Source organism: Talpa occidentalis, unplaced genomic scaffold, assembly GCF_014898055.3.
Source record: "Talpa occidentalis isolate TD23 unplaced genomic scaffold, MPIMG_talOcc4v2.1 talOcc4.10, whole genome shotgun sequence".
NCBI lineage: Eukaryota > Metazoa > Chordata > Mammalia > Eulipotyphla > Talpidae > Talpa > Talpa occidentalis.
This window is the reverse complement of record NW_023600993.1, coordinates 93073324-93094253: the sequence shown is the minus strand read 5'-3', so window position 1 is coordinate 93094253 and position 20930 is coordinate 93073324. Positions and strand designations below refer to the sequence as shown.

Genomic DNA, 20930 nt, shown 5'->3' with positions numbered 1-20930 from the left:
ATGTTTTCAAAATAAAAACAAAATTTAAAAACAGACCAGGACATTACGTGAAGTAATAATTAAAGGTGAACTAGAAGAAAAATTTCTCAAACTTAAGAAAAACCTAAGTATTGTAATGGAATTCCAAAGACAAGTTCATTTGGGAAAATTTGCTTACCCCATCTTCCTGGGTACTAGCAATGCCCAATGCATATTTCCCTTTGGATCCCCAGGTTGGTTAAGTCTGCTGTACTTAACCAGGTTATTTAAATGTCTAAAGGGTTTCCTATGACCATATTCAAATTGTTGCATCCAAATCTTATGCTCTTTCTCAGTTTTATCCTCCTGGGTCAATATTAGAAATGCTGTCTATTTTATGTCTTTGTTTGTTTATTATCTGTCTTACTTACTAGAATGAAGCTTCATGAAGGCAGAGATTTCTGACTGTTACATTCCTTGCTGTGTCCAGATCAGTATGTCACACAGGTTTCCATTAAAAATCCACTTAAGCTGGGCCTCCCCGGTGGCGCAGCGGTTGAGCGCTGGGTTGCGAAGCCCGCGGCCTCTGCAGCGCCGGTTCGATCCCCGGCCGCTCCCCGGCCACCGGAGGAGGGTCCCACATGGCGCGCAGACCTCTCCTGCCGCCCGCTGCTCCCCTCAGCAGTGTACTTCGGTCCTTCTGCCTGCTCTGCTCCCCGCTCTGGCTCTGGTGAATTCTCTCACCCTCCCGCGCTTCTGACTGTGCCCAGTGCATGTATGGACAAAACGAACAAACAAATAAATAAAAATAAATAAAGCATGCCTCTATAAAAAAAAAAAAAAAAAAAAATCCACTTAAGCCAAATATTTATGGATCTATTAATTCAATAGGTGACTTTAGGAATGTCACATGGAAGGGTCACATAACTCACTGCTCAGTAGTCTGCCTAGCCTTCCACTTGCTATTTTCATGTTATTTCCTTAAGCTCTTATTCAACATAGATGATTTGACCCTGGAAAATACATCTCCCTGTTTTGGTGGTTCCTTCCAGACTAGCAACCCCTATGAATCTAAGCTACTTTTCCCAACTTCCTTAGAATTCTCATAAGCAAAATCCTTCAGCTCTTCAGAAAATTATCATTAATAATGCAATTGCTTCCAAACTTTTTTGAATGTGAATTCTTATATGTAGGGAGAATTAGCAGGGATTTGCTTATTTAACAATGGTCAATTGTTTTCTAAAGTAATGTCAGTGGAGCTAAGAAGTCAGTTATATAAAGTAAAAATAAGTGAAAAAAAAATAAAAAGCAGCATTATCATCTTGATGAAGACTACCAAATTCATCTTAGAATTTCCTAAGACTCAATATCTATTTCTGATTTTAAAATTCTTAGTTAACACAGATTTCAAGACTCCTTACTAACAAAATTTTTGCCATGAACTAAACATTAAGCCTTATACAATAGTGAAATACAAAAGGCATTTTCATTGAGATCGAGATTAAGATAAGGCCCAGCCTCCCTATAGTTGTGATAACCAAAAATGTGTCCAGATATTGCCAGGGGCCGGCAAAGGGCAAAATCATTCCTGGTTGAGACTCACTGATCTTGATTGAGAATCACTGTTCTAGAAGTCTTAGTAACTGCTATTAAAGATGGGAAAGAGCCAACTGTGGAAAGAATTGTGATATGAAGCATAGTCTTAGAAGTTCTAGCAAGTGCAATGAGACAATGTCATTTTTATGTTATAAACTGTAACTGTTGAAAAAGAATTATTGTTACTTGGAGAAGCTGTGCCCATCATTCTAGAACTCTTAAGAGACTAAAGAATTCATTATGGTGGCTGGATATGGAATAAATGCACAAAAACCCCCTACCCAAAATCCCAATAATAACCCTTAGAAAGTACAAGGCACAAACACACTTTATTCTGACAATAACAATAATAGAAAAATTTGAATAATCAGCTCAATAAGATAGGTACTGGAATGAATATGAAGGAAACATAATTTTATTGAAGAAGGTACTCTTGGACCCACCTTCAGAGTGGTCTTTCAAAATGAAAAAGAGGTCACTGATTGCTTAACAATGTCAGTGGCTTCCCATTACCTAAAAAATTAAGTCTAAAATATGCCCACTTTGGCCCTTGCTGACCCCCACACAGAGATTTGCTCCTTATTATTCCCTGGACTTAAAGAGGACCCAGGGTATTAGCACACAGTGCCACGTGCTGTCCGGTTCTGCTCTTTTCTAACCTGTACAGAATTTTCAATTTGTGTAACAGTTTCATCCCCTTCTGCACCCTCATCCTCATCTTCTTTGTATACATTCCATTAGCCAGTGTCTCTTCAAAATGTAAACTTTAGGTTTGAATGCAATACCCTGAGTGTGGACTAACCTGAGTAAAAAAAAGTCCCTTCTCTCATCTTAATATTTTACTTATCTATTCTTCAACATTTTTGTAATGCAAATGGACCATTTAACTCCTGGCTCTACTATTTATTAGCAAAACACATACATAACCTCTTTGACCCTTAGTTCTCCTTCAAAAAGATGGGGATGACAGCGCCTTCTCACAGTGCTGTGATGTTAATACATAGCACTTGTTCTTTGCTCTCTTGATGTCCCAATTAATTATGCCCTAAGTCTCCCACTGTTCCTTCCCCTTCATCATTATCACCATGTTGTCCAGGCCAAAAGGATGTCTCTGCTGGGTTGTTATTGAAGCCAACTAGTTGAACTCCATACCCCAATCTGGCTCAGATTTGCCTTGATTTGCTAAGCCGTTGTCTGAAAGAGGAGATATTTCCCCATGGGCCTTCCTGCTCCAACTTCCCTCACTTAGTAGGATTCTTAACCAAACAGAGAAAAGATTACAACAGAATGTATCCCTTTGGAACTACACCAAATTGCTTCTTACCAGAGTCAGAACCAAGGTAAGGCAGGGGGACTGGCTGGGAGCAAGGAGTATTCCAGATGAATTCCTCTCCTAGAGCCAGAACCAGCCCTGGGGCTCTGGAGGCCCCATCTCTGAGCACGACAGCTTCCCCCAACCCCCCGAGCCCAACACCTCATTGGTCACGGACACTTCCATTTCACGGTCAATTGGCCATAATTTCAATTATGTAGGAAGCTTTTATTTTACATGCAAATTCCAAAAAAACGACTCAGAAATCTGTGGAGAGGCCTAGGTATAAAAGACCAGGAGTTTAAGCCTGAGAGGTGGGAATATCCCCATATTCTATGTAACTATCCTGACCAGCCCCAGATACTTAGTGACTGTTGTGAATGATGATTATTGAGAGAATATGAGGGGCAGAATGTCCAGAACATAGCAGATACTGAATATTATTTGGTCTAATGTTTGTTTGCTTGTTTTTAGTAAGGTCAGCTTGGTAAGCGTTCATCTAATACATCATATTTATATCTTTAAAAAAACCTCACATAGGAAAGGAGGGATTGGGGTCAAAATCAGGGGGTTGCAATTGTATGGGGAATATAAAAATAAAAAAATAAATAAATAAACCCTCGCATATCAACAGCCATAAATAAAAAAAAAATTGTTAGGCTAACAATCTAACAATCTTGAATTTTGATTTGGAAATCCAGACTCCAATTCATGTGATAGGAATTTAGCCTCATATGGGCTTCGCCTTCCTTCTCTCTGCCTTGGCTGACAAGGTAGGTACCATGTAGGATAGCTTCAAAGCCAATTGTCCAGGGTCTGGCCCCATGAGGAGCTCAGTGAATGGCAAGGATAGCTATGGGTAGGAGAACCTCAACCTTGGCTTCCCATTAGGATCGCTCAAGCAGGTCTTGAAAGCCTTGATGCCCAGGTTATCCTCCAGCCAAACTGAACCAGAACCTCTGGAGGCAGGGTCCATCTTCAGGGCTCCGAAATTCAGTCAAGATTGAGAACCATCATCCCCAGTTTTCTCTCCCTCTGTCCCCTAAGGAGGGTTCTAGGAATACTCTTATGGTGGTCTCTCAAGGAGGAAGATGGGACCTAACACCTGCTATTTGCACAGCCATGTCTAACATTTGTCGGACCCTGTGCACCTGATACTGTGCTGGGAACTTTCCTCACATTGAATCTTTATAAAAGTGCTATCATCTCCATTTTCCAGGGGAGGAATCAGTAGCTCAGAGGAGCAAAGTTTCTGGCCAAAGTCACTTAAACCCAAGTAAGTGATGGGTTTGGGAGATGAAGCAAGTCTTCCTGGTACCAAAGCCTGTGGGATTTCACTTTCATCAAGATGCAAGCATAAGAACAGACCCAGTCGTACCATGCCTGGGTGGGTTTTTGGCCATCACTTGCCCGTCCTCCCTCAACTGATTTGAACAATGTTTAAATTCCTCCCTGTCTGCAGGGTAGGGAAGCACGAACTGAAAGCTGAGAGGCAGAAGATATCCCACATTTTCCTTCCTGATCTTACTGAATCTTCAGCAATCATTTCAAAACTTCAGATAATCTGCATTCTCTGCCATCCTGCACATACAATCTGCCATCCTGCACGCACAAACTGCCATCCTGCATGCATTCTCTGCCATCCTGCATGCACAAACACCTCACTCATGCACAAACACAGACACACACCCATTTGTACTGGCATTAAGCAAATACTTATGGGGAGCCTACCATATGCTAGCGTGTATGTCTATGCTGATTGTATTGGTAGGTGGATTCTGAAGAAGAGGCTAAAGGTAGAAGCTCTAAAGTGTGACTTGGGCTTTGAGTCCAGTGACCCAACCTAGTCAGTTAAGTTGCAATCTTTTTTTCCTGTCATATTGTCATATACAAGAGTTCACACACATGCTCCAGGGCTGGGGGCTGGAAGAGTGAGCAGGGGGACAGCTCTGAGGCCGGTGTCCTCAGAGTCTCTCTCAGGAGTCGGCTGAGGCTCCGGTGGCGGCAGCTGTTCTGTCCTGATCGCTCTCCTCTTGAGGTGTCAGCTTCCATGAGGATCAGGTATCAAGCCAGGACCAGTCAAGGCCAGCCAGAGGAGACCTGGAGGCTGGGGTGTCCATGCGGGCAGGTAGCAGGTGCAGGCATAAACTTGAGTTGTCCCCACCTTGACTGTTCCTGATGCCTTGAGCAGTGGGGGCAGATGTGGGCATCCTGTCTCCCTCCTGGGGGCTCACACCACAGGCACATGGACATCCCCAGGGAGGCAGCCCAGTGCTCTGGCTAAAAGCCTGGGCTCTGGCCATGGATCCATCTAAGTGCTCAGCCTCAGCCTCTCTACTTAGCTCAGCCTCTCTACTTAGCGCCCATCTGGATGCCCAGTGATAGGTGTCTGATATCCAGTTGTGGGCGTAAACCTACTCCCCTTGTTTTAATACTCAGACTTGTTCACTTTTCCTGACTTTTGACCAAAAAACCCCCAAGTAAATGCAAAGTGAGATCCTGAACCAAAACCCTGAATTAAGAAAAGAAAGGACCCTCAAAAGCAGGCATGGGAGAGATGGCAGAATCTGAAGGTGGACAATGGACTAGATGATCACATCGATGTTAATTTCTGTCTCTTGGCCATTATGCTGTGGTTATGGCAGGACACTGTCCTTGTTCTTAGGAAATGTTCCCTAAGGTTTTTAGAGGTTAAGGGGGAAGTGAGGAAATGTGTTAGAGGCCTTGGTTCCATATATAACTAGAGGCTGAATATAAGGTCACTTTCTTGGGCACATGCAGGAAATTTGCCCTTGGTGGGAGAACCCAACCATCTTGCCTGCTCTGTGGACAGAGATGAGTGGCTTAGAATTAGTCCTCAGAGCTCTGTCACCCCTGTCATGAGGGGGACGTGGGTTTCTGTCCTGCCACGGTCCCTGGACCTTCCCTCCCCCACGCCACCAGCTCCCCCTTATTCTAAGGATGGGCCCAAGACATAATGTTCTTCTGTTTATGCACTATCTGTGCTCCCAGTCAAAACCCACTTGAAAATACATCGAAACAAAATTAACTTGACAGGGAAATGGATATTTGAATGAAGCTTCTGCTTAAAACAATAATTTATCACTTTCTATCGTATGTCTCCACGAAACCAGGATCACGGGTGGTTTAGCTGAAATGAGGGAATTCATTACTCCCCGAAACATCTCTGGGACTCATTTCACAGGGGTTGGGAATTGTGGGGAATGATGAAGGAGAGGGAACAGACATGGACCAGGCCCCCCATTCCTGTTGGATCCTACCGAACCCTTTTCTTGCACAGCTCCATCAAATCCTCACAGTCGCCTGGAGATCCTCACAAATCACCAGGGCCTGACTTCACTCGTGAGGTCACTGGGACTCTTTCGAGTCTGGGAGCCAAGCTTGAGGTCACCCAGCTAGGAAGTGAAGACTGAGTGATGGAAGAATCACCACTCCCTCTTCCGAACTGGAATGGGCTGCCTCCTTCACGGTGTGCATCCCGACCTCAACGTAAGCCAGGCCTGCTGTGTGGGTTCAGTAGCTGCAGACCTTGTCTTGCCACATTGGAGCCCTCAGCCTGGCCTCAGGACACATGCCCCCTCAGGAGCGCTTACAGATGTCAGCTGGATGTGGGTAAACCACAGGCAAAGTGTCATGGAGTGAGAAGCTCACTTAGAGTGCCCAAGAAGTTGGTACAAATAATTGACTCATTCATTCATTCACTTAATTCATTCTGCAAACACAAACACGAGTGCATGTGTACTGCATGCTGGGGATATAACAGGTCATTTGGAGTCTGGAGTTTCAAAATCTAGCCCCAGAGTCAGCAGTATTGCCTAGGAACTTGTCAAAAATGCAAATTCCCAGGCCTTACCACTGACCTCCTGAGCCAGAAGACCCAGTAGCCTGGGTCTTAGCAAGCTCTCACTTTGAGCTGATGTCAACTAAGGTCAAGGCACATAATCATGACAGGCTGTGGTATCAGTAGGCAGGGACAGAGGTACTAGATAACTTTGGAGCTTGGAATGTTGTAAACAGAGCCCAGAATCGCATAGAGATGCCCTCTCGCTTGTCTCCCGGCAGGAAGTCTGGTCTCTCCTTGTCTCCATGCTGAGCAGCTTTTTAGAGAAGCTGGCATGTGGCCCCTGGTCTAGCTTGGCCTGGGCACACTGGCTCTGCTGGGAGTCCAGGAGTGTCTTGGGGACTTGGAGTGGAGAGGAAGGGGCCAGCAGGACCTCAAGAAAGTGAGTACCTTCTTAAGGTGTGTTTCTTGGTAAAGTGACAGTGAGTCAATCAGAATTTGCAATAATTGGAGTTCAAGAAGTATTGGGGACAATAGTTCACAAATTTTAGTGTGCAAAAAACATCATACAGAGTTTATCACATATCAGACTGCCAGTGGACACTCCCTGATGTTCCTGGGGAGCCCAGATTTTGCATATCTCACAAGTCCCCTGGCAATGTCTGTGCAGTGGTTAGAGGAACACCCTTTGAGAAACATTTGTGACATGTGTTTTCCGGGCCTCAGGGGCCAGCTCTTAGCTTGAGCCATGTGCCCAGGCTTAGGCCCTGTCCACCCTGACTTCTGGGCTCTTGGAGTCAGGTTTGTGGTTGCATGCAGGTTTCTCGGAAGAAGATGACTAACGACTCTCCTCGGACGGGTGATAGAGAAGGGCCCTTCATCTGGCTGGAGAGTGGTTAATGGCACTATAAGCAACGAGAAATAATGAAGGCTTCAAATCTAATTAGAATATGAAAGTTGAGATCTTGTTCTATTTTTGAACAAAGCCTGAGTTCAGCAGGAATAATCAATAGTGGGGTTGGAGCTGCCCATCAGCCCTCACCCGGCCAGGCAACCAGCTTCCTTTGGCAAAACTGATAATGGGATGAGTGGCTGGAGAAGGGGGAGGGGACCAGCATTAGAGACGGGGCTCTCCTGATGTGGGGGGCAGTTAGAGGGAGAGATGGGAGGCCATGAAGCCTCCAGACCCTCTCAAAACTCCCACCTGACACCGAAGGCAGAATGGGTGGCTGCAGAGTGCATGGTGCATGGTCTCGCTAGGTCAGAGAAAGCAAATCCTCTCTCATTTGACTGTTAATGAGAGTTGAGGGGATGACTTAGTGAACATGCATGAATTTTTGGAGCCAGATCCTAAATTGAAGCTCAGTCCTGTTCACTTATTCACTCTGTGATTTGACAAATCTTGCAACCATTCTAAACTGCACATTTCCCGCTTATAAAGTGGTGAAAATAATACTGACCTTGAGGATGACTCCATGAAACTACAATAGCAATGACAGCTCACAGGTATGGAGCTTTTCTATGTGCTTTGTGTGCACATATCCTTCTGTTGGTCTTTACAACATCCCTTTGAAGGGAAGTAGAAGGACTTGCCCTCTTAAATTCAAATAAAGCAACTGCCTAGTGTCTGGCACACAGGAGGTGTCATTTTCCCAAGTCTCTTGAGCCAGAGTGAGGCTTCCAGAACCACTGTCCACCATGGGGTATTTCTGGTCCTGAACCAGTGGCCAAACAGACTGATTTGGTGGCTCTGGCCTGAAACCGGGTGCAGAGTCTGGAGATGCTCGCGTGACAACCGTGGGGCAGCTTCCCAGGAACATCCCACCCAGATTTGCCTTCCTTGAAGAAAAGTAATGCAAAAGGCCATTTTTCACTTTTAAATAGCTTTCATTCTATGTCTTAATAAATGCACGTTTGTTGATTTGTGTAAGCATGATGTGGGAAGTCTGCAAATGGATGTAATCTGCACCGAGGGCACATGTAAGCACCAGTGAGCACTTTTGAATAATGAATCCCTCCCGTAAAAGACGGACGCTATTCATAATAATTCCTTGCTTTTCTCATTTTGCCGCGTACAGTAGCGATTAATCAATTTGCAATGTTATGTCACCCGCAACAAATTGCTAGCACCAAGACAAATTTATTGCTTTATGATAAAAGAACTTGTTTAGGTAGAAATAAATTAAATTTGGGGGTTGTTCTTTGGGTTTGAAGCTCATATGGGTGACCCATCGAGAGTGAATTGGGGACGCGTGGGATCCAGGTGATTTCTGGATTGACCTGGTACCTGGGAGAGGAGTCCCAGGACAAGGCGGCGTTTGCTCAGTTACTGACACCAAGACAGAGTAGCGTCGAGAGCCGTGGTTTTCCCGCTTGTGTTCTGGGCGCTTAGCGGCAGTTTGTGTGATTTAGACCTTTTCACAGAGAGGTTGGACAATCGGCAAACCTCCCTCTTCCATACTTCACCTGAATGACAAGATTTTGATTTACCTCAAATTGGCAGGAGGGAACAGGAATGGGGATTAGGGGTTGGAGGGTGGCAGAGGTTCCTGATGATTTCATTCACCAAGGCTGCTGGTGTCTTAAAATATTTAGGGTGTGGGCGGGAGAAGAAGGACGAAATGGTATTACCAGATAGTGGTATAGTAAATGTTACGCTTAGTAAATGATGCTTTTAACACACACACAATTTAATTCTGGGTAGTGGTGTTCACATGGAGGCTGTCAAAAGCCTGGGGCACTCTGTGGTGTCAGGGCTGGGCTGGATGGATCAGGATGGACTTAGGGACATGCAATTCTGTTCTCCCGTCTCACATTCGTGACAAGCGGCTCAGAGGCTGAAAGCATTTTGCCGGAGGACAGAGTGAGGGGATGCAAAGAAGCATCTGACTTCCAGGACAGTCCGTCATTAATTTATACTTCATTAATTTGGAATCTGGAGTGGAATCAGGGATGGGTGCATTAATTCTGCCCTCCCCCAAAACGCACACGCACACACACACGCACACACACATTTGAATCAGGTTTTTTTTTTTTTTTTAAAGCAATCTGATAATCTAACAGGATTTGTGAAAAGTGGTTTTCAATAAAGAAGGATGTCAGTTCCACTGTCCACATTAGTGGGGTTCTCTTCCCCAGCTCATCAGAATTCATTCTTCCTGCTCTGAAGCAGGGGCTGAGACCCCCCTCCCGGGATACCTTGATATACCCTTCCAGCAGCCAGGGAAAGCCTCCCCCCCCCCCCCCGCATCAGTGGATTTTCGGGCTTTGCTCTCTGTTCCCCTTGGCTCACTTTAGTCTGGGGGTGGGGGGGTGTGTACAAAGGCCCCCTGTCTACAGAAGCTCCTTTCTGCAGTATCTGAGCAGCCTCTCGGTTGCCCCCTCCAATCTCAGTGCCCACTCCCAGAGCCCTATGAATGACGGGGAGCAGAGAACTCCAGTCCTTTGCTGGGGCCATTCTGCTGTGTTGTCACTGGGGGGTGGCAGGGAGGGAGGCTGGACTCACCTGGTGGCGGCTTCTTTGTCTTCCACTTTGCCAGCTCCGTGGGCTCCAGTCGGCCCAGGTCCCACTGGGGCGGCCAGCACCCTTTATGCACCTGGCAGGGCCTGCCCACTCCTGGATGCCTCCCCAGCTGGGGGTCCTGGAGAGGTTTGGCCCTCGGCCTCGGTGGGGCTGGGTTGCCCCTGCTCTCGCTGCCCGCCCGCTGGCTAATTCTGATTATTTCTCTTTCTCCTTGCTCTCTTGGGCGCCTTTATTCCTGACCGAGCATTTTCTTTGGGCTCAGGATTAAAAAAAAACCCACACTGCTAATATCCTTGTCAGCCTTTTCCTGAATCATTGCTGTGCAGCTCCGGGGAGGTATGGGCCAGTGCCTCCTGGCCGGCAGACTCCATCCCTCGGCCTTCCTGTCCTGGTGCCCCGGGAGCCCCCTTCCTGGGCCTCCTCGCCCCTGAAGGCAAAGCCCAGAGGCCCAGCTCCTCTGAGACATGCCCAGCTGGGGAGCTAGATGGGGCCAAGCACTGAGAATCCGGCTGACCTTTTCCTTCGCACAGGTGACTTCTCTCAAATGCTATTTAAAAAAATTTTAAGTGCTTTCCTCTACATTATCTCATTTGCCGTTATTATCCCTGTTTTACAGATGAGCAAATCGAACCTCAGAAGACTTAGTGATTTATTTGAGGCGCATAGCTACTGAGGGTCAGGACGCCCCCCTCCACAGGCATAAGTCAGGTATGGGAGGAATAATCATTTCTATTTGGCGGGTGAGGAAACTGAGGATCACGTTGCCAAAAGGGCTTATCTCAGCAGGTATAGCCCCAAGAGATGGTGTTAGAAGCCACCTTCAGGTATCCCAGGGTCCAGGCCAGGGACACAGAGCAGAGCTCTACTGTCTACACTGGTCCTGGCCTCAGGGCAGTGCCCAGTCCTGGGCAGGGGTCTGTCCTGTGTTGTGCATGAACCCGGTTGAGACCAGGCTGGGAAGCATGTACCAGAGGGTACTTGGGAGCCCTAAGTCCAGGAGTCCAAGGTGGCAGGAGGCTGTCCTGGTGGTTCCTGTCCATTCACATGCCTGGATGGGATTGCGTGTTTATATTTCCAGGGAGAAGTCTGTTTAATGTCTTAGCGCATCATTTGTGTGGTCTGGGTGGTGTCTTCATTTCAGTCTGTTTCTGGGGACAATTGACCAAACAAGACTCTGGCTGGTAACATACATTTCCCAAATTCTGGTTCAGGTCTGTCCTATTAGAGAGGAAGAAGATTCCATTTTGGCAAATGCTCCCTTCTTCAGGCAGCCCTCCTTGATTCTTCAAGACAGAGCACCCCCCCACCCCACTCCCCTTTGGTCCTGTCACACATCTCCAAATGGTCACATGCCTACTGCTAGGGTCTCACCATGAAAACTCGGATGCATGATCCCCCACACATCCGTAGATGCACACTCACCTGCACATCAGTGTGCCTGCCACCAGTCACCAGGACACACATCTACCACCCTCATCCTCTCCTGGAGACAGCCGTAGACAGACATCACACTCAGACACAGTGTTGTGTGACACACACACACACACACACACACACACACACACACACCCCTGAAGACAAAGGCAGACCCATCTAGAGACAAAGAGTCTGTTGTGTATGCACAGGCGCTCTCCCCAGGACACCCCCTTCCTATTACCCTCGGATTCTGTATGCCCTCCCCAACATACAGGGGAACTTGGCCTGCTCTGGCCTAATTGTTGGGTGTCAAATTAGACACTGAGAACTTTCTGGACAAGAAGCCTATTCCAGTTGGGGCCTCTCTTTTTGTCCTTTTTCCCAGACGAAACGGCCTGCACTATCTCCAGGTAGCATCTGCCCGCATCACGCCCCTGATCAGATAGGCATCCTTCCTGTGGGCCCTAGGGCCTGTCACCACCTGGCCTGGCAGCTCAGCACTTTCTCAATGACTCCCCAAGGTCAACTGTTGCTTACTCAGTGGTTTCCCCCCCTTCACATCTGAAGGTCTGTTTTTCTCTGGACAAATGCCATCCTTGCCCTCACCTGCCCCTGGCACTGTTAACTTGGTGGAACAGTAGGCAAGAAAGGAAGGCTTGGTTGAGTTCTGGCTTGTGTCAGGCCACAGAGACACAGTGAGTCCCAGAGGGGGACAGTGACAGAGCAAGGGTCCTGGATTCTGAAGGGCTTGGGTTTGAACTCCAGCTCTGACCCTTCCCAGAGGTGTTACTCTGGACAGTCACTTGACCTCTGCAAACCTCAGTTTCTACCTCTGTAAAATGGACATAACCATGTGACCATTATAGAACTGTTGGCATTAGATGAATTTAAATGCATGTATTAAAACACAACAAAAGTTGATAAATGATAGTGTTTCCTAAAAATATTAGTGAACAAGATAATTGTTTTAGCAATTACCTTACCCTCATTGCTAAGCCCTCCTAGGCCCTCTGAGACTCAAGCAGGGCCTTAGTGGTGGCTCAAAGAAGGTCCAGCAGAGTGGGGGGAGGTGAGGGATAGGGCAGGGGTCTGGGCCACTCTCACAAAGTGGGAGAGAGCTGGGTAGGTGAGCAGCGCCTTTCATGGGTGTCCCCAGCTACCTGGCACTGATCAAGTGCTGCCTTTAAGGCCCAGGAGATGCTACAGAGCCAGGAGGGAGGGAACTCATGGATAGGGAGTCCTGCCTGGACAAGGACCATATCCGTGCTGGTTATTTTCATGTGTTATCCTGTTTAATCTCAAAATGATCCAGCCAGGATGAATGAGGACGTGGCCCTTAAGTGACTGAGCTAGGACTTGAACCCTTGATTTCTGACTTGACACGAGGAGCTGCTCCTCAGCCTCCTGCCACCTCTGGACCTGAACAGCAGAAAAAGTGAACCACACGCAGCCATGAAAGCAGCTTCCAGCTTCCTTGTCCTCCGAGACAAGATGCTGAACAAATCCATCCAGTAAGCAGCACTTACAGCAAATCTTACTCCACAGGACAATTCAAAGACCTAGTTTATGCAGCTGCATATGAAATATGGCTGGTGTCTTAGGACATCTGTATAAAAAGACTATTCCTTTACAGTCATACTCTCCAAGTCCCCTTTTATGGGAGAACTGCCTTTCTTACCCGAGGCTGATCTGGAAGGCAGAAGACTGGGGAGTTTTTCCTATGAACTCATGGGTGGATCGGGGGTGGGGAGGGCCTGCAGGTAAGTTTAATTCTCTCTCTCTGGGCCTCAGCTTCCCCATCTATGAAAGAACATGGTTTTCTGGGGGTGATTTCTGGGTAATTTTTACAGAAATGCAGCTGCATTCTTCAGTGTAGAACTCACGTTAGCCCAACAAGGGATGTTTTTCCAACTTGTAAATTGACTTACTGGGAAATCATTCCAAAGGCACGCACTTACACAGTGTTTGGTTAATGCATTTGGAGAATCCAGGAACACATTCCCATGGGGTGTAGAAACCTAGGCAGGTAGCTGTGGCCGCCCCAGTCTGGGCTCTGACCATCTGGGCAGAAGGATTCATCTCTGAATCCTTTGTCAATGATTGAGGCTCTCGCTTCCCCTCCTTCAGAGAAAGCAGCCATGTTCCTGGCCCAGGTGCAAGACCTGTCTTTGCTCTGGTCTGTGGTGACTGGAAACCCATGTGGGGTCCGTCTTTCCTCCAGAGACAGACGTGCTCGGGGTGAAGGGTGAGTCTTGCTGTGTGTGTTTGGGGTTTCTGCTAAGGACGACGCAGCCCTGCTAGTGTATTCTCCTGGCACTTTTTAGGGGTGGGCTGGGGGAAGGGCATCGGCATCCTGTTACTGCCACCAACAAATCAATATGTTGACAGAACCGCTTTCCTCGTGTGTCCATTTAAACACCGATCCCCACGCGGGATTCAGGCTGACCGACTCCATTTGCCAAATGCAAATGCATTAACCTTACAATTGGGTAATCTAATAAAAAGGATCAATGGTCTGATACGGTGCTTATGGAGTCATTTACTGCAAGCGAGAGCAATTTAGCCAGGACCCAGACGAGCGGCTTGGGGGAAGCTGGGAGCAGGACTCAAGCTGGCCGGCCCTCCTGCCTGGCTTCCCCAGCGAGGCCCACGTCGCCTGGAGCCGATGGGCCGAGGGGCCGGGGAGCCAGGAGGGTGTTATTCATTCATTACTGCCACTTTAATCACTTAGAGGTTCAATTAAGTATAAATCATTAGTGGTATTTCGAGTTACTTTATCCAGGCCCGCGCCCAGCACACTTGACTGGCGGTGGGGAGCTTTCTGCGACTAGATTTAGCGTGTGAGTGAACGAGGCGGTCATATGGGTTTTTCTGCTATGAAATTGATAAATGAAGCGGGCATTCGAGGTACAGCAGTAATTTCTGTGGTGCAGCCAAGTGCTTGCTCCCTTGTCTCCTCCAGCGATGAGGGCAAGGGCCCCTTTAATGCGGCAGCTTTCCCCCAGGGGCCCAAAGGCCAGGCCAGGGCGGCAGCCCTAGGGTTTATTTCCACGCAGAACTTCCCAGAGCTGGCCCCGGTTCATTAGCGGGCATCTACCTGGGGAGGGAAAAAAAAACAGAAAGAAAGGAGGGCAGAGAAAAGTTCCTTCGCCCTCATCTGCTGGCGCTCATTCCGTCATCATTTCTTTAGGGCAGGGAGCTGGCCGCGCGGGGAGGATGGAATGGGGCTGGCTCGGCAGCTCTCCCCTCTTCCCGGGGATGCTGTGGTCCCCGGTGGCCAGCATCCCTGTCTGGAAAGCATATTTTCTCCTAATCGGTTTTACAGCTCTTTTAAAGTAATATGTCAGATCATTTTCCCCATATACATAGTTAATGAAAGTAACCCTACAAATTCATTTTAAATAGATGGAAGTTGTTATAACCCTGATCCAGAATTTATTACGTTCATTACAATCTTGCTGAAGTAGGTAATGTAATGGACTATTACTTTTATTATCTTTTTAATCCCTCAAAATTATTAGGAACTGACTAATATTTGGCATCACCCTGTTAATGTTTAAACAGAAATTGATACTTTAATTCGTCTAATAAATGATGGGGGCACTTTGAGTGGAAACAAAAACCTTGATGGGGTTTATCTCGATCAGTCCCGAAGACTTTTAAGTGGGACTCAGGGGTCTGAATGCAATTATTTCCAGGCAGGGTATCTTCATTAAGTACTCAGGAAGGACAGAAGAGCAGAGATGGAGATAGTGACAGAGAGACCCAGACGGGCGGTGATAAAAACAAGGCAGAAAAGTGAGGGAGAGAAACTCCATTTCCAAGTCCAAGTTCTAATTCTGATTCGCACAGAGCTCCGACGTGGGCTGCGGCTACCCACGCGTGAGATTTGCGTAGCTTTGCCTTCTTGCCTCCATCCTCGGCTCCCTTCCTTCCCAGATTAAAAAGATTTTTCTTTCTAACCATTCCTGTGTTTGTTTTCAGCTTTATGGCGACGAATTCGCAAGTGCTCTAGAATCTGTGTGTTGCCGAGACAAATGATTGGGTCACATTCTCCTAGCGAGGAGTGGAGACCTTGCTTGCTCCTCAGAAAATAATGATGGCTGCTCAATTTGCAAGTTTCCGAATCTCACCGTGAAATGGGAGGGGGCAGGAGGAGCCTGCTGCTGTGTCTCTTCAGGAGCCGCTGGGTGATGCGTTTACTCGGTAGAGCTCCCTGACCGGCTCCTGCTGGGTGGGTGACAGGTGGGACTTAGGAGAAATTGATCTCTTGCACTCTCTAGCTTTTGCAAGGCCAAATGCAACGCTAGTCACTTTAATAATAATAATAAAAAAATCTGTTTGTTAGTTCTACCAGGGTGAGAAGAACAAAGTACTCCCCTTTCTGGCATGATGATAAAAGACAAGGGAGGTACATTTGGGTGAGGAAAAGCTGGCATTTTTGCGTCACTCCATGAGTGTGTTTTCTAACAAAGAAAGCTTCCAGTTAGCAAAGTCACTAATTAGCACAGAGAAGCTCATTAGAATTTAAAGCTGCTTGGCTGTGTCTCATGGCTTTGCTCTTTCGAAAAGCTCGGAGTTTCCAAAGCAAGAAAAGTATTGATTAAATTGACTCGACATGAGCTGAGTCTGGCTCGTGCCCACCCAGCAAGAGGGGCCTTCCCTGCGGCCCTGGCAGATGTGCTTACCGGGCGTTCCAGAGCTGGCCCCGTCCTGGGCTGGGGCGGTGTCCTGCCGGCCTGCCTGTGTGCCCTCGCCCTCTGGGTGCCTGGCTGCCTATAATTCCCCTAAATCCGTTTTGATCAATGGAAGGGAAACCTGCTCTTAACTAAGTTTTTTCCTGATGCCTTATAAATCTCTGGTTGCTTTCGTCAACGCCGAGTTGACAGGGGCCGTGCGTCGTTTGGGGCTTGATAAAGAGACTAAAAGGCAGCTTCTCAGCATGTTTATTTTTAATAGACATAAAAAATGAAAACAGAGGCTTTCTCACTGCTCAGAACCCTCCTTGACAGAAGAATATGGCAGTGGTGATGCACAAACAGAGATCCAGGAGTAGGGGGGCTTGCTTGTTTCTTTGTTTGTTTACCAAAATATACCGTGACTATGAGGCCCTCCAGCATGGAGAAGGCTGGACTCCAGCCTCCGCCATTATTTCCTTCCCAACTCCCAGTGCTGGGTGCAGAGTTTGGGCATCAATATGTTGAAACTGTGGCTACATTCTCCGCCTCTTGGGCTCAGACTGCATTTTGTGGGTGCTATAAACCTCCCGGGTTCCTATTGCATCTGTTAGGAATGCAGCATTGTCCCTGGAAGTCATGTCTTCTGAGGTATATCGTGGAAATCAAACCCCCCTTCCTTTTCTCTAAGCCTTTTCCTGAATAGAAATAACTCCACCCTGCAGCTTTACTAGCTGTGGATGGTACAAAAATAATTTAAAAGAGACCATCAAAGCAGAAAGAACAGATCTCTAAAAGCCAGTTTTTAAAATAAAAATATTTTCATGACAAGCATGACAAAGAGCTATATCCCTCATCCAAAAAGAGCTTTTTCAAGTTGATAAGAAAGATATTAAGAGTCTAAGAGAAAAATGAAAGTGTACGAAAAAGAATTTACGAAAGAAGAAATTCAGGTAGCTGATATTTATTGGACATTTACTATACACCAGGCGTAATGTATGTGGAATCTCTAATTCATTCTTCACGAAGACCCAGTGAGGTGGATGTTCTTATTCTTACCCTGGAATTAAAGATGAAGAAAAGCAAAGTTTGGAAAGTTAAGTTGTCGCCTCAAAATCAAGCAGAGCATGAGAGAGGAGCCTGGCACGTGCTCTTTCTGCTCTGCTGTAACCCCACGAGTTCACAAATCCCAGCAAGTAAAGTGGAAGGTAGTTCATGTTCACTAATAAACACAAGTATGTTCGTTCAAGACAAAGAAAAATTTTGCTTATCAAATTCACAGGGAATGAAAAAAATGTTCATATCCAACACTGCCAAGGATGATTGAAACACATGCTTAAATACAGATTGCAATTTAACAATCTCTACCAAAATTTTAAAAAATCTACAAGTCATTTGACCCACTCATGCAAATAGCTTCTTGACAGTGGTGGGCTTAAACCAATGTAAATAATGTATCCCAAGAAAATAAGAATGGATGCAAAATTTTAGGCATCTAGGGCTGCTTTCAAGTGTTCGGTAGTGCTCCACATGACGAGCGTGGTTAACTCTTCACGGTCCACCCACTCAATGAAATACTGGAACCAATAAAAACCATGTTCCAATGAGTTTCTAAGGAGATGGGGAAAAGCTTATCCAGACTGGGAAAAAGACAGCAGGATATAAAATTGCATGTATAACGTCGATTGTATAAAATAGGGGTAGATACAAAAATGGAAGGAAACATAAAATGTGAACGAGGGGGTGAGTTCTATGTAGTGGAATTATATGTAGTTTATTTTTTGTTGATGAAGTCTTTTCCAAATTTTCTACCCTAGACATGTGAGTGTAGGTCACACTAGTATTTAACATCATGCTAAGAAAAATAGAATCATCACTGATTAAACTTACGTAATACTTTCGTATCCCATAGAATTTACACTTGTGGAAAGAACTCTCAGGTTTACTTAGGTTCTAGTCATAAGGCCTTTGCACATACATGAGAAAAGGAAAATACAAGTGAAATAATTTAAGATATGCCTAAAATGTCTTCATATTCGAAGACCGACCCAGAGTGGTTGATGTCTATGTCTTTCTACACACACGTATCCCATGTAAACTTACAAGCATCTGTGGCGGCAGACCTTTGAAAATCACTTCTCTTTCCCCTTGGGACTTTAAGCTGCAGATACCTGTTTTGCAAGTTGTGATGTGTCACCACATAGGACAAGACTTCTGCCAGGCTGACAGTTATTATAAAAAGCATCTCAGTTTCAGAAATGTTAAAGTGGGGGAAAGAAAGTGTGCTTTTTAGAATTGATGAAATGCAGCTCCTGCCGTATAGGGTTGTTAGGAGAAGGAAGAGGGATTGTGCTTGTGATGGGTGTAGGCATGAGCCTGGACATGAGCCTGGACACAGTAAATCCTCCTCCTCATCACCATTGCTGTTATAATCTGTCCTCTGAGAATTATTGCATATGTTGTCATGTACTGAGTGCTGATGCTTTGGTCCCTGTAACCTAGGGGTATAGTAGGCGACACCCCCTAGGTTTGTGTAAACTGCTCTCTGTGACACTCGCATAGTGATTGAATAAATCACCAAATGAAGCATTTCTTAGAAGTTATCCCCATTGTTAAGTCACCCACGGCTGAGGATGTGGTTCCTGGGTTCTCCCTCTGTACCTGGAGCCAGCGTGCAGTGCTGATGAACCACTTGGGCATGGATAGAGCCTGTTCCACTTCCCTTTCCACCTCTCTACCTGCTCTCTGAATCTTCCCCTTCTCTCTCTGCCACTCCTCTCCACCCCCTCCCTAGCTCTTCTGCAAATAAATGGCCCTGTCACTCCAGCTCTCTTGTAGGTTTAGAGTGAATGGAAGTGTCTTTTTGAAAAGCTTGTTCTGTCTGACACTCCTGATCAACTCAGGGGCAGGGTCCTTTGCACTCCCCTCTCTTCTGCTCAAAGATCTGCTCACTTGGTTAATGATTTACAGGGCTGCTGCTGGGCCCTGAGCACTGCAGCCCACGGCAGACAGCTGGGCTGTGCCCTCCCAGGAGATGTGGCGTCTTGAAAGAGTACGTGGGTCCTGCCTTTCGTGGCCCCAGGCAGATTGGCTTGGGGTCTGCCTAGAGGAAACCATTTATTCCCATTTATGATTCTTTAAAAGAGAAGTTCATGACTTTTATGATGAGCCTTATACATGCATTTAATGACAGTAAAGTATTTGATTATGTGCATTAAGAAGAGGTCTGAGAGCTCTCTAGTGTCCTTAGTTTTAAGTGTATTTTAACTGCCTACAATGAAAGGAACAAGACAAAAAAATGAGCTGTGGCACCATCTTCATCATTTCTGAGCTGTAATTGACACACCTTTGCTAGGACCAGGAACGGTCCATGCAGGTGAACACAGGAAAGAGGAGCCAAGGAGTTTCTGTTTTCTCAAGGGCCTGGGGACCACAGAGAAAATATAACCTGCCATCCTTGTAACATGTCCCTCCAGCCAGCATTCCAGCCAGGAATGGGCATGGACTGGGACTAATACCGGTTGGGAATGAGTCAATTTCTAGCACTGTGCTAGGCTCTTTACACCTATTACTATGTTCAATTTCAGCTGGTAGTTGCTACTAGTGCCAATTTCGAAGATGAGGCTCCCGAAGTTCAGCAACGGAAGGTGACTTGCTCCAAGTTTGCAAATAGCAGAGCTGTTATCTGAAAGCAAAATTTTCTGCTTCTAAGTGTTGGCAAAGCCATAGGGTGCAAAGCTCAGAATGAAGAAGGGATAGGCGTTCGACTGAGAAGCGTAGCCCTCAGAAGGGAGAAGCTTCTTCCTCCCAGCCTCTGGGCCCAAGCCCCTTGGAGGCGTGCTTCGCCGTGGAAGCAGAATCAGGACAGAAAAAGCCACTTGAAATGAACTGCTCCCAGACAGGCCGCCATGGTGGCGTGATTGATACTGGAGCATGTAGGTGTAATGAAACTGATGCTGGCTCCTCTGCACCTGTGATTTATTGAGGACAAATTTAAGATGAGAAAGGGCCCCATACCAGGAGCTGCATCTTCCCCTCCAAGGGAGGGTGGTCATCCATCACCAGCCATTGCAAGGGCCCATTGCAAGCGGCTCATCAGATGAGCCAATAGTCTCTTTGTTGGGGTTCCTAACAAGTGTTGGATCAGCAAAAGTCTATTTATGCTGGTGGACCTTTCAGGACCAATTTGTAGTGGGTCACTGATTCTGCTGGGGTATTATCTTCTTTACTACTCGGGCCAGTTGGGGAACGCGGCAAAGATTAATGGTTTTGGCTGCTGACTTGCTGCCGCAATCTACTGCTTCTGGACCAAAGATTAAGTTTTTTTGTGTTTTACCAGAAAGGGCCCACCTTTCGTGTGAGATGTGCTTTGATTTACTGACTTGCTGATGGGGACAGGAGTCGTGGAAATGTACTCTGGTCGTGGTAAGGATTTGGCAAAGAGCTCTTAGGTCTCTGGCAAATGTGGTCTTTGCCCTCAGGCCCTGGGCAGGGAACGGGTGGCTCTCGCTATAGTGGTCTGGGTCCTCCGGGCCTGGCCTCACAGAGTATCTAAGCCTTGTCTGGCACCCAGCAAACTGGCTCTGCATCAGAGGGTCAGAGAGTGCCCTAAACTTTGTTATTTAAAACTGTGTTGCTAAGAAAAAA

General features: G+C 46.6%; 1 long non-coding RNA gene across 1 annotated transcript in view; it reads left to right on the top strand.

The window, feature by feature from the left end:
- The window catches only part of LOC129146141 (uncharacterized), a 43453-nt gene that overhangs the window by 16801 nt on the left and 5722 nt on the right, over window positions 1-20930 (top strand). The window contains exon 3 of the long non-coding RNA XR_008552654.1: window positions 10808-10899. This is a non-coding gene — a long non-coding RNA (uncharacterized LOC129146141). The remainder of the gene's footprint in view (window positions 1-10807; window positions 10900-20930) is intronic.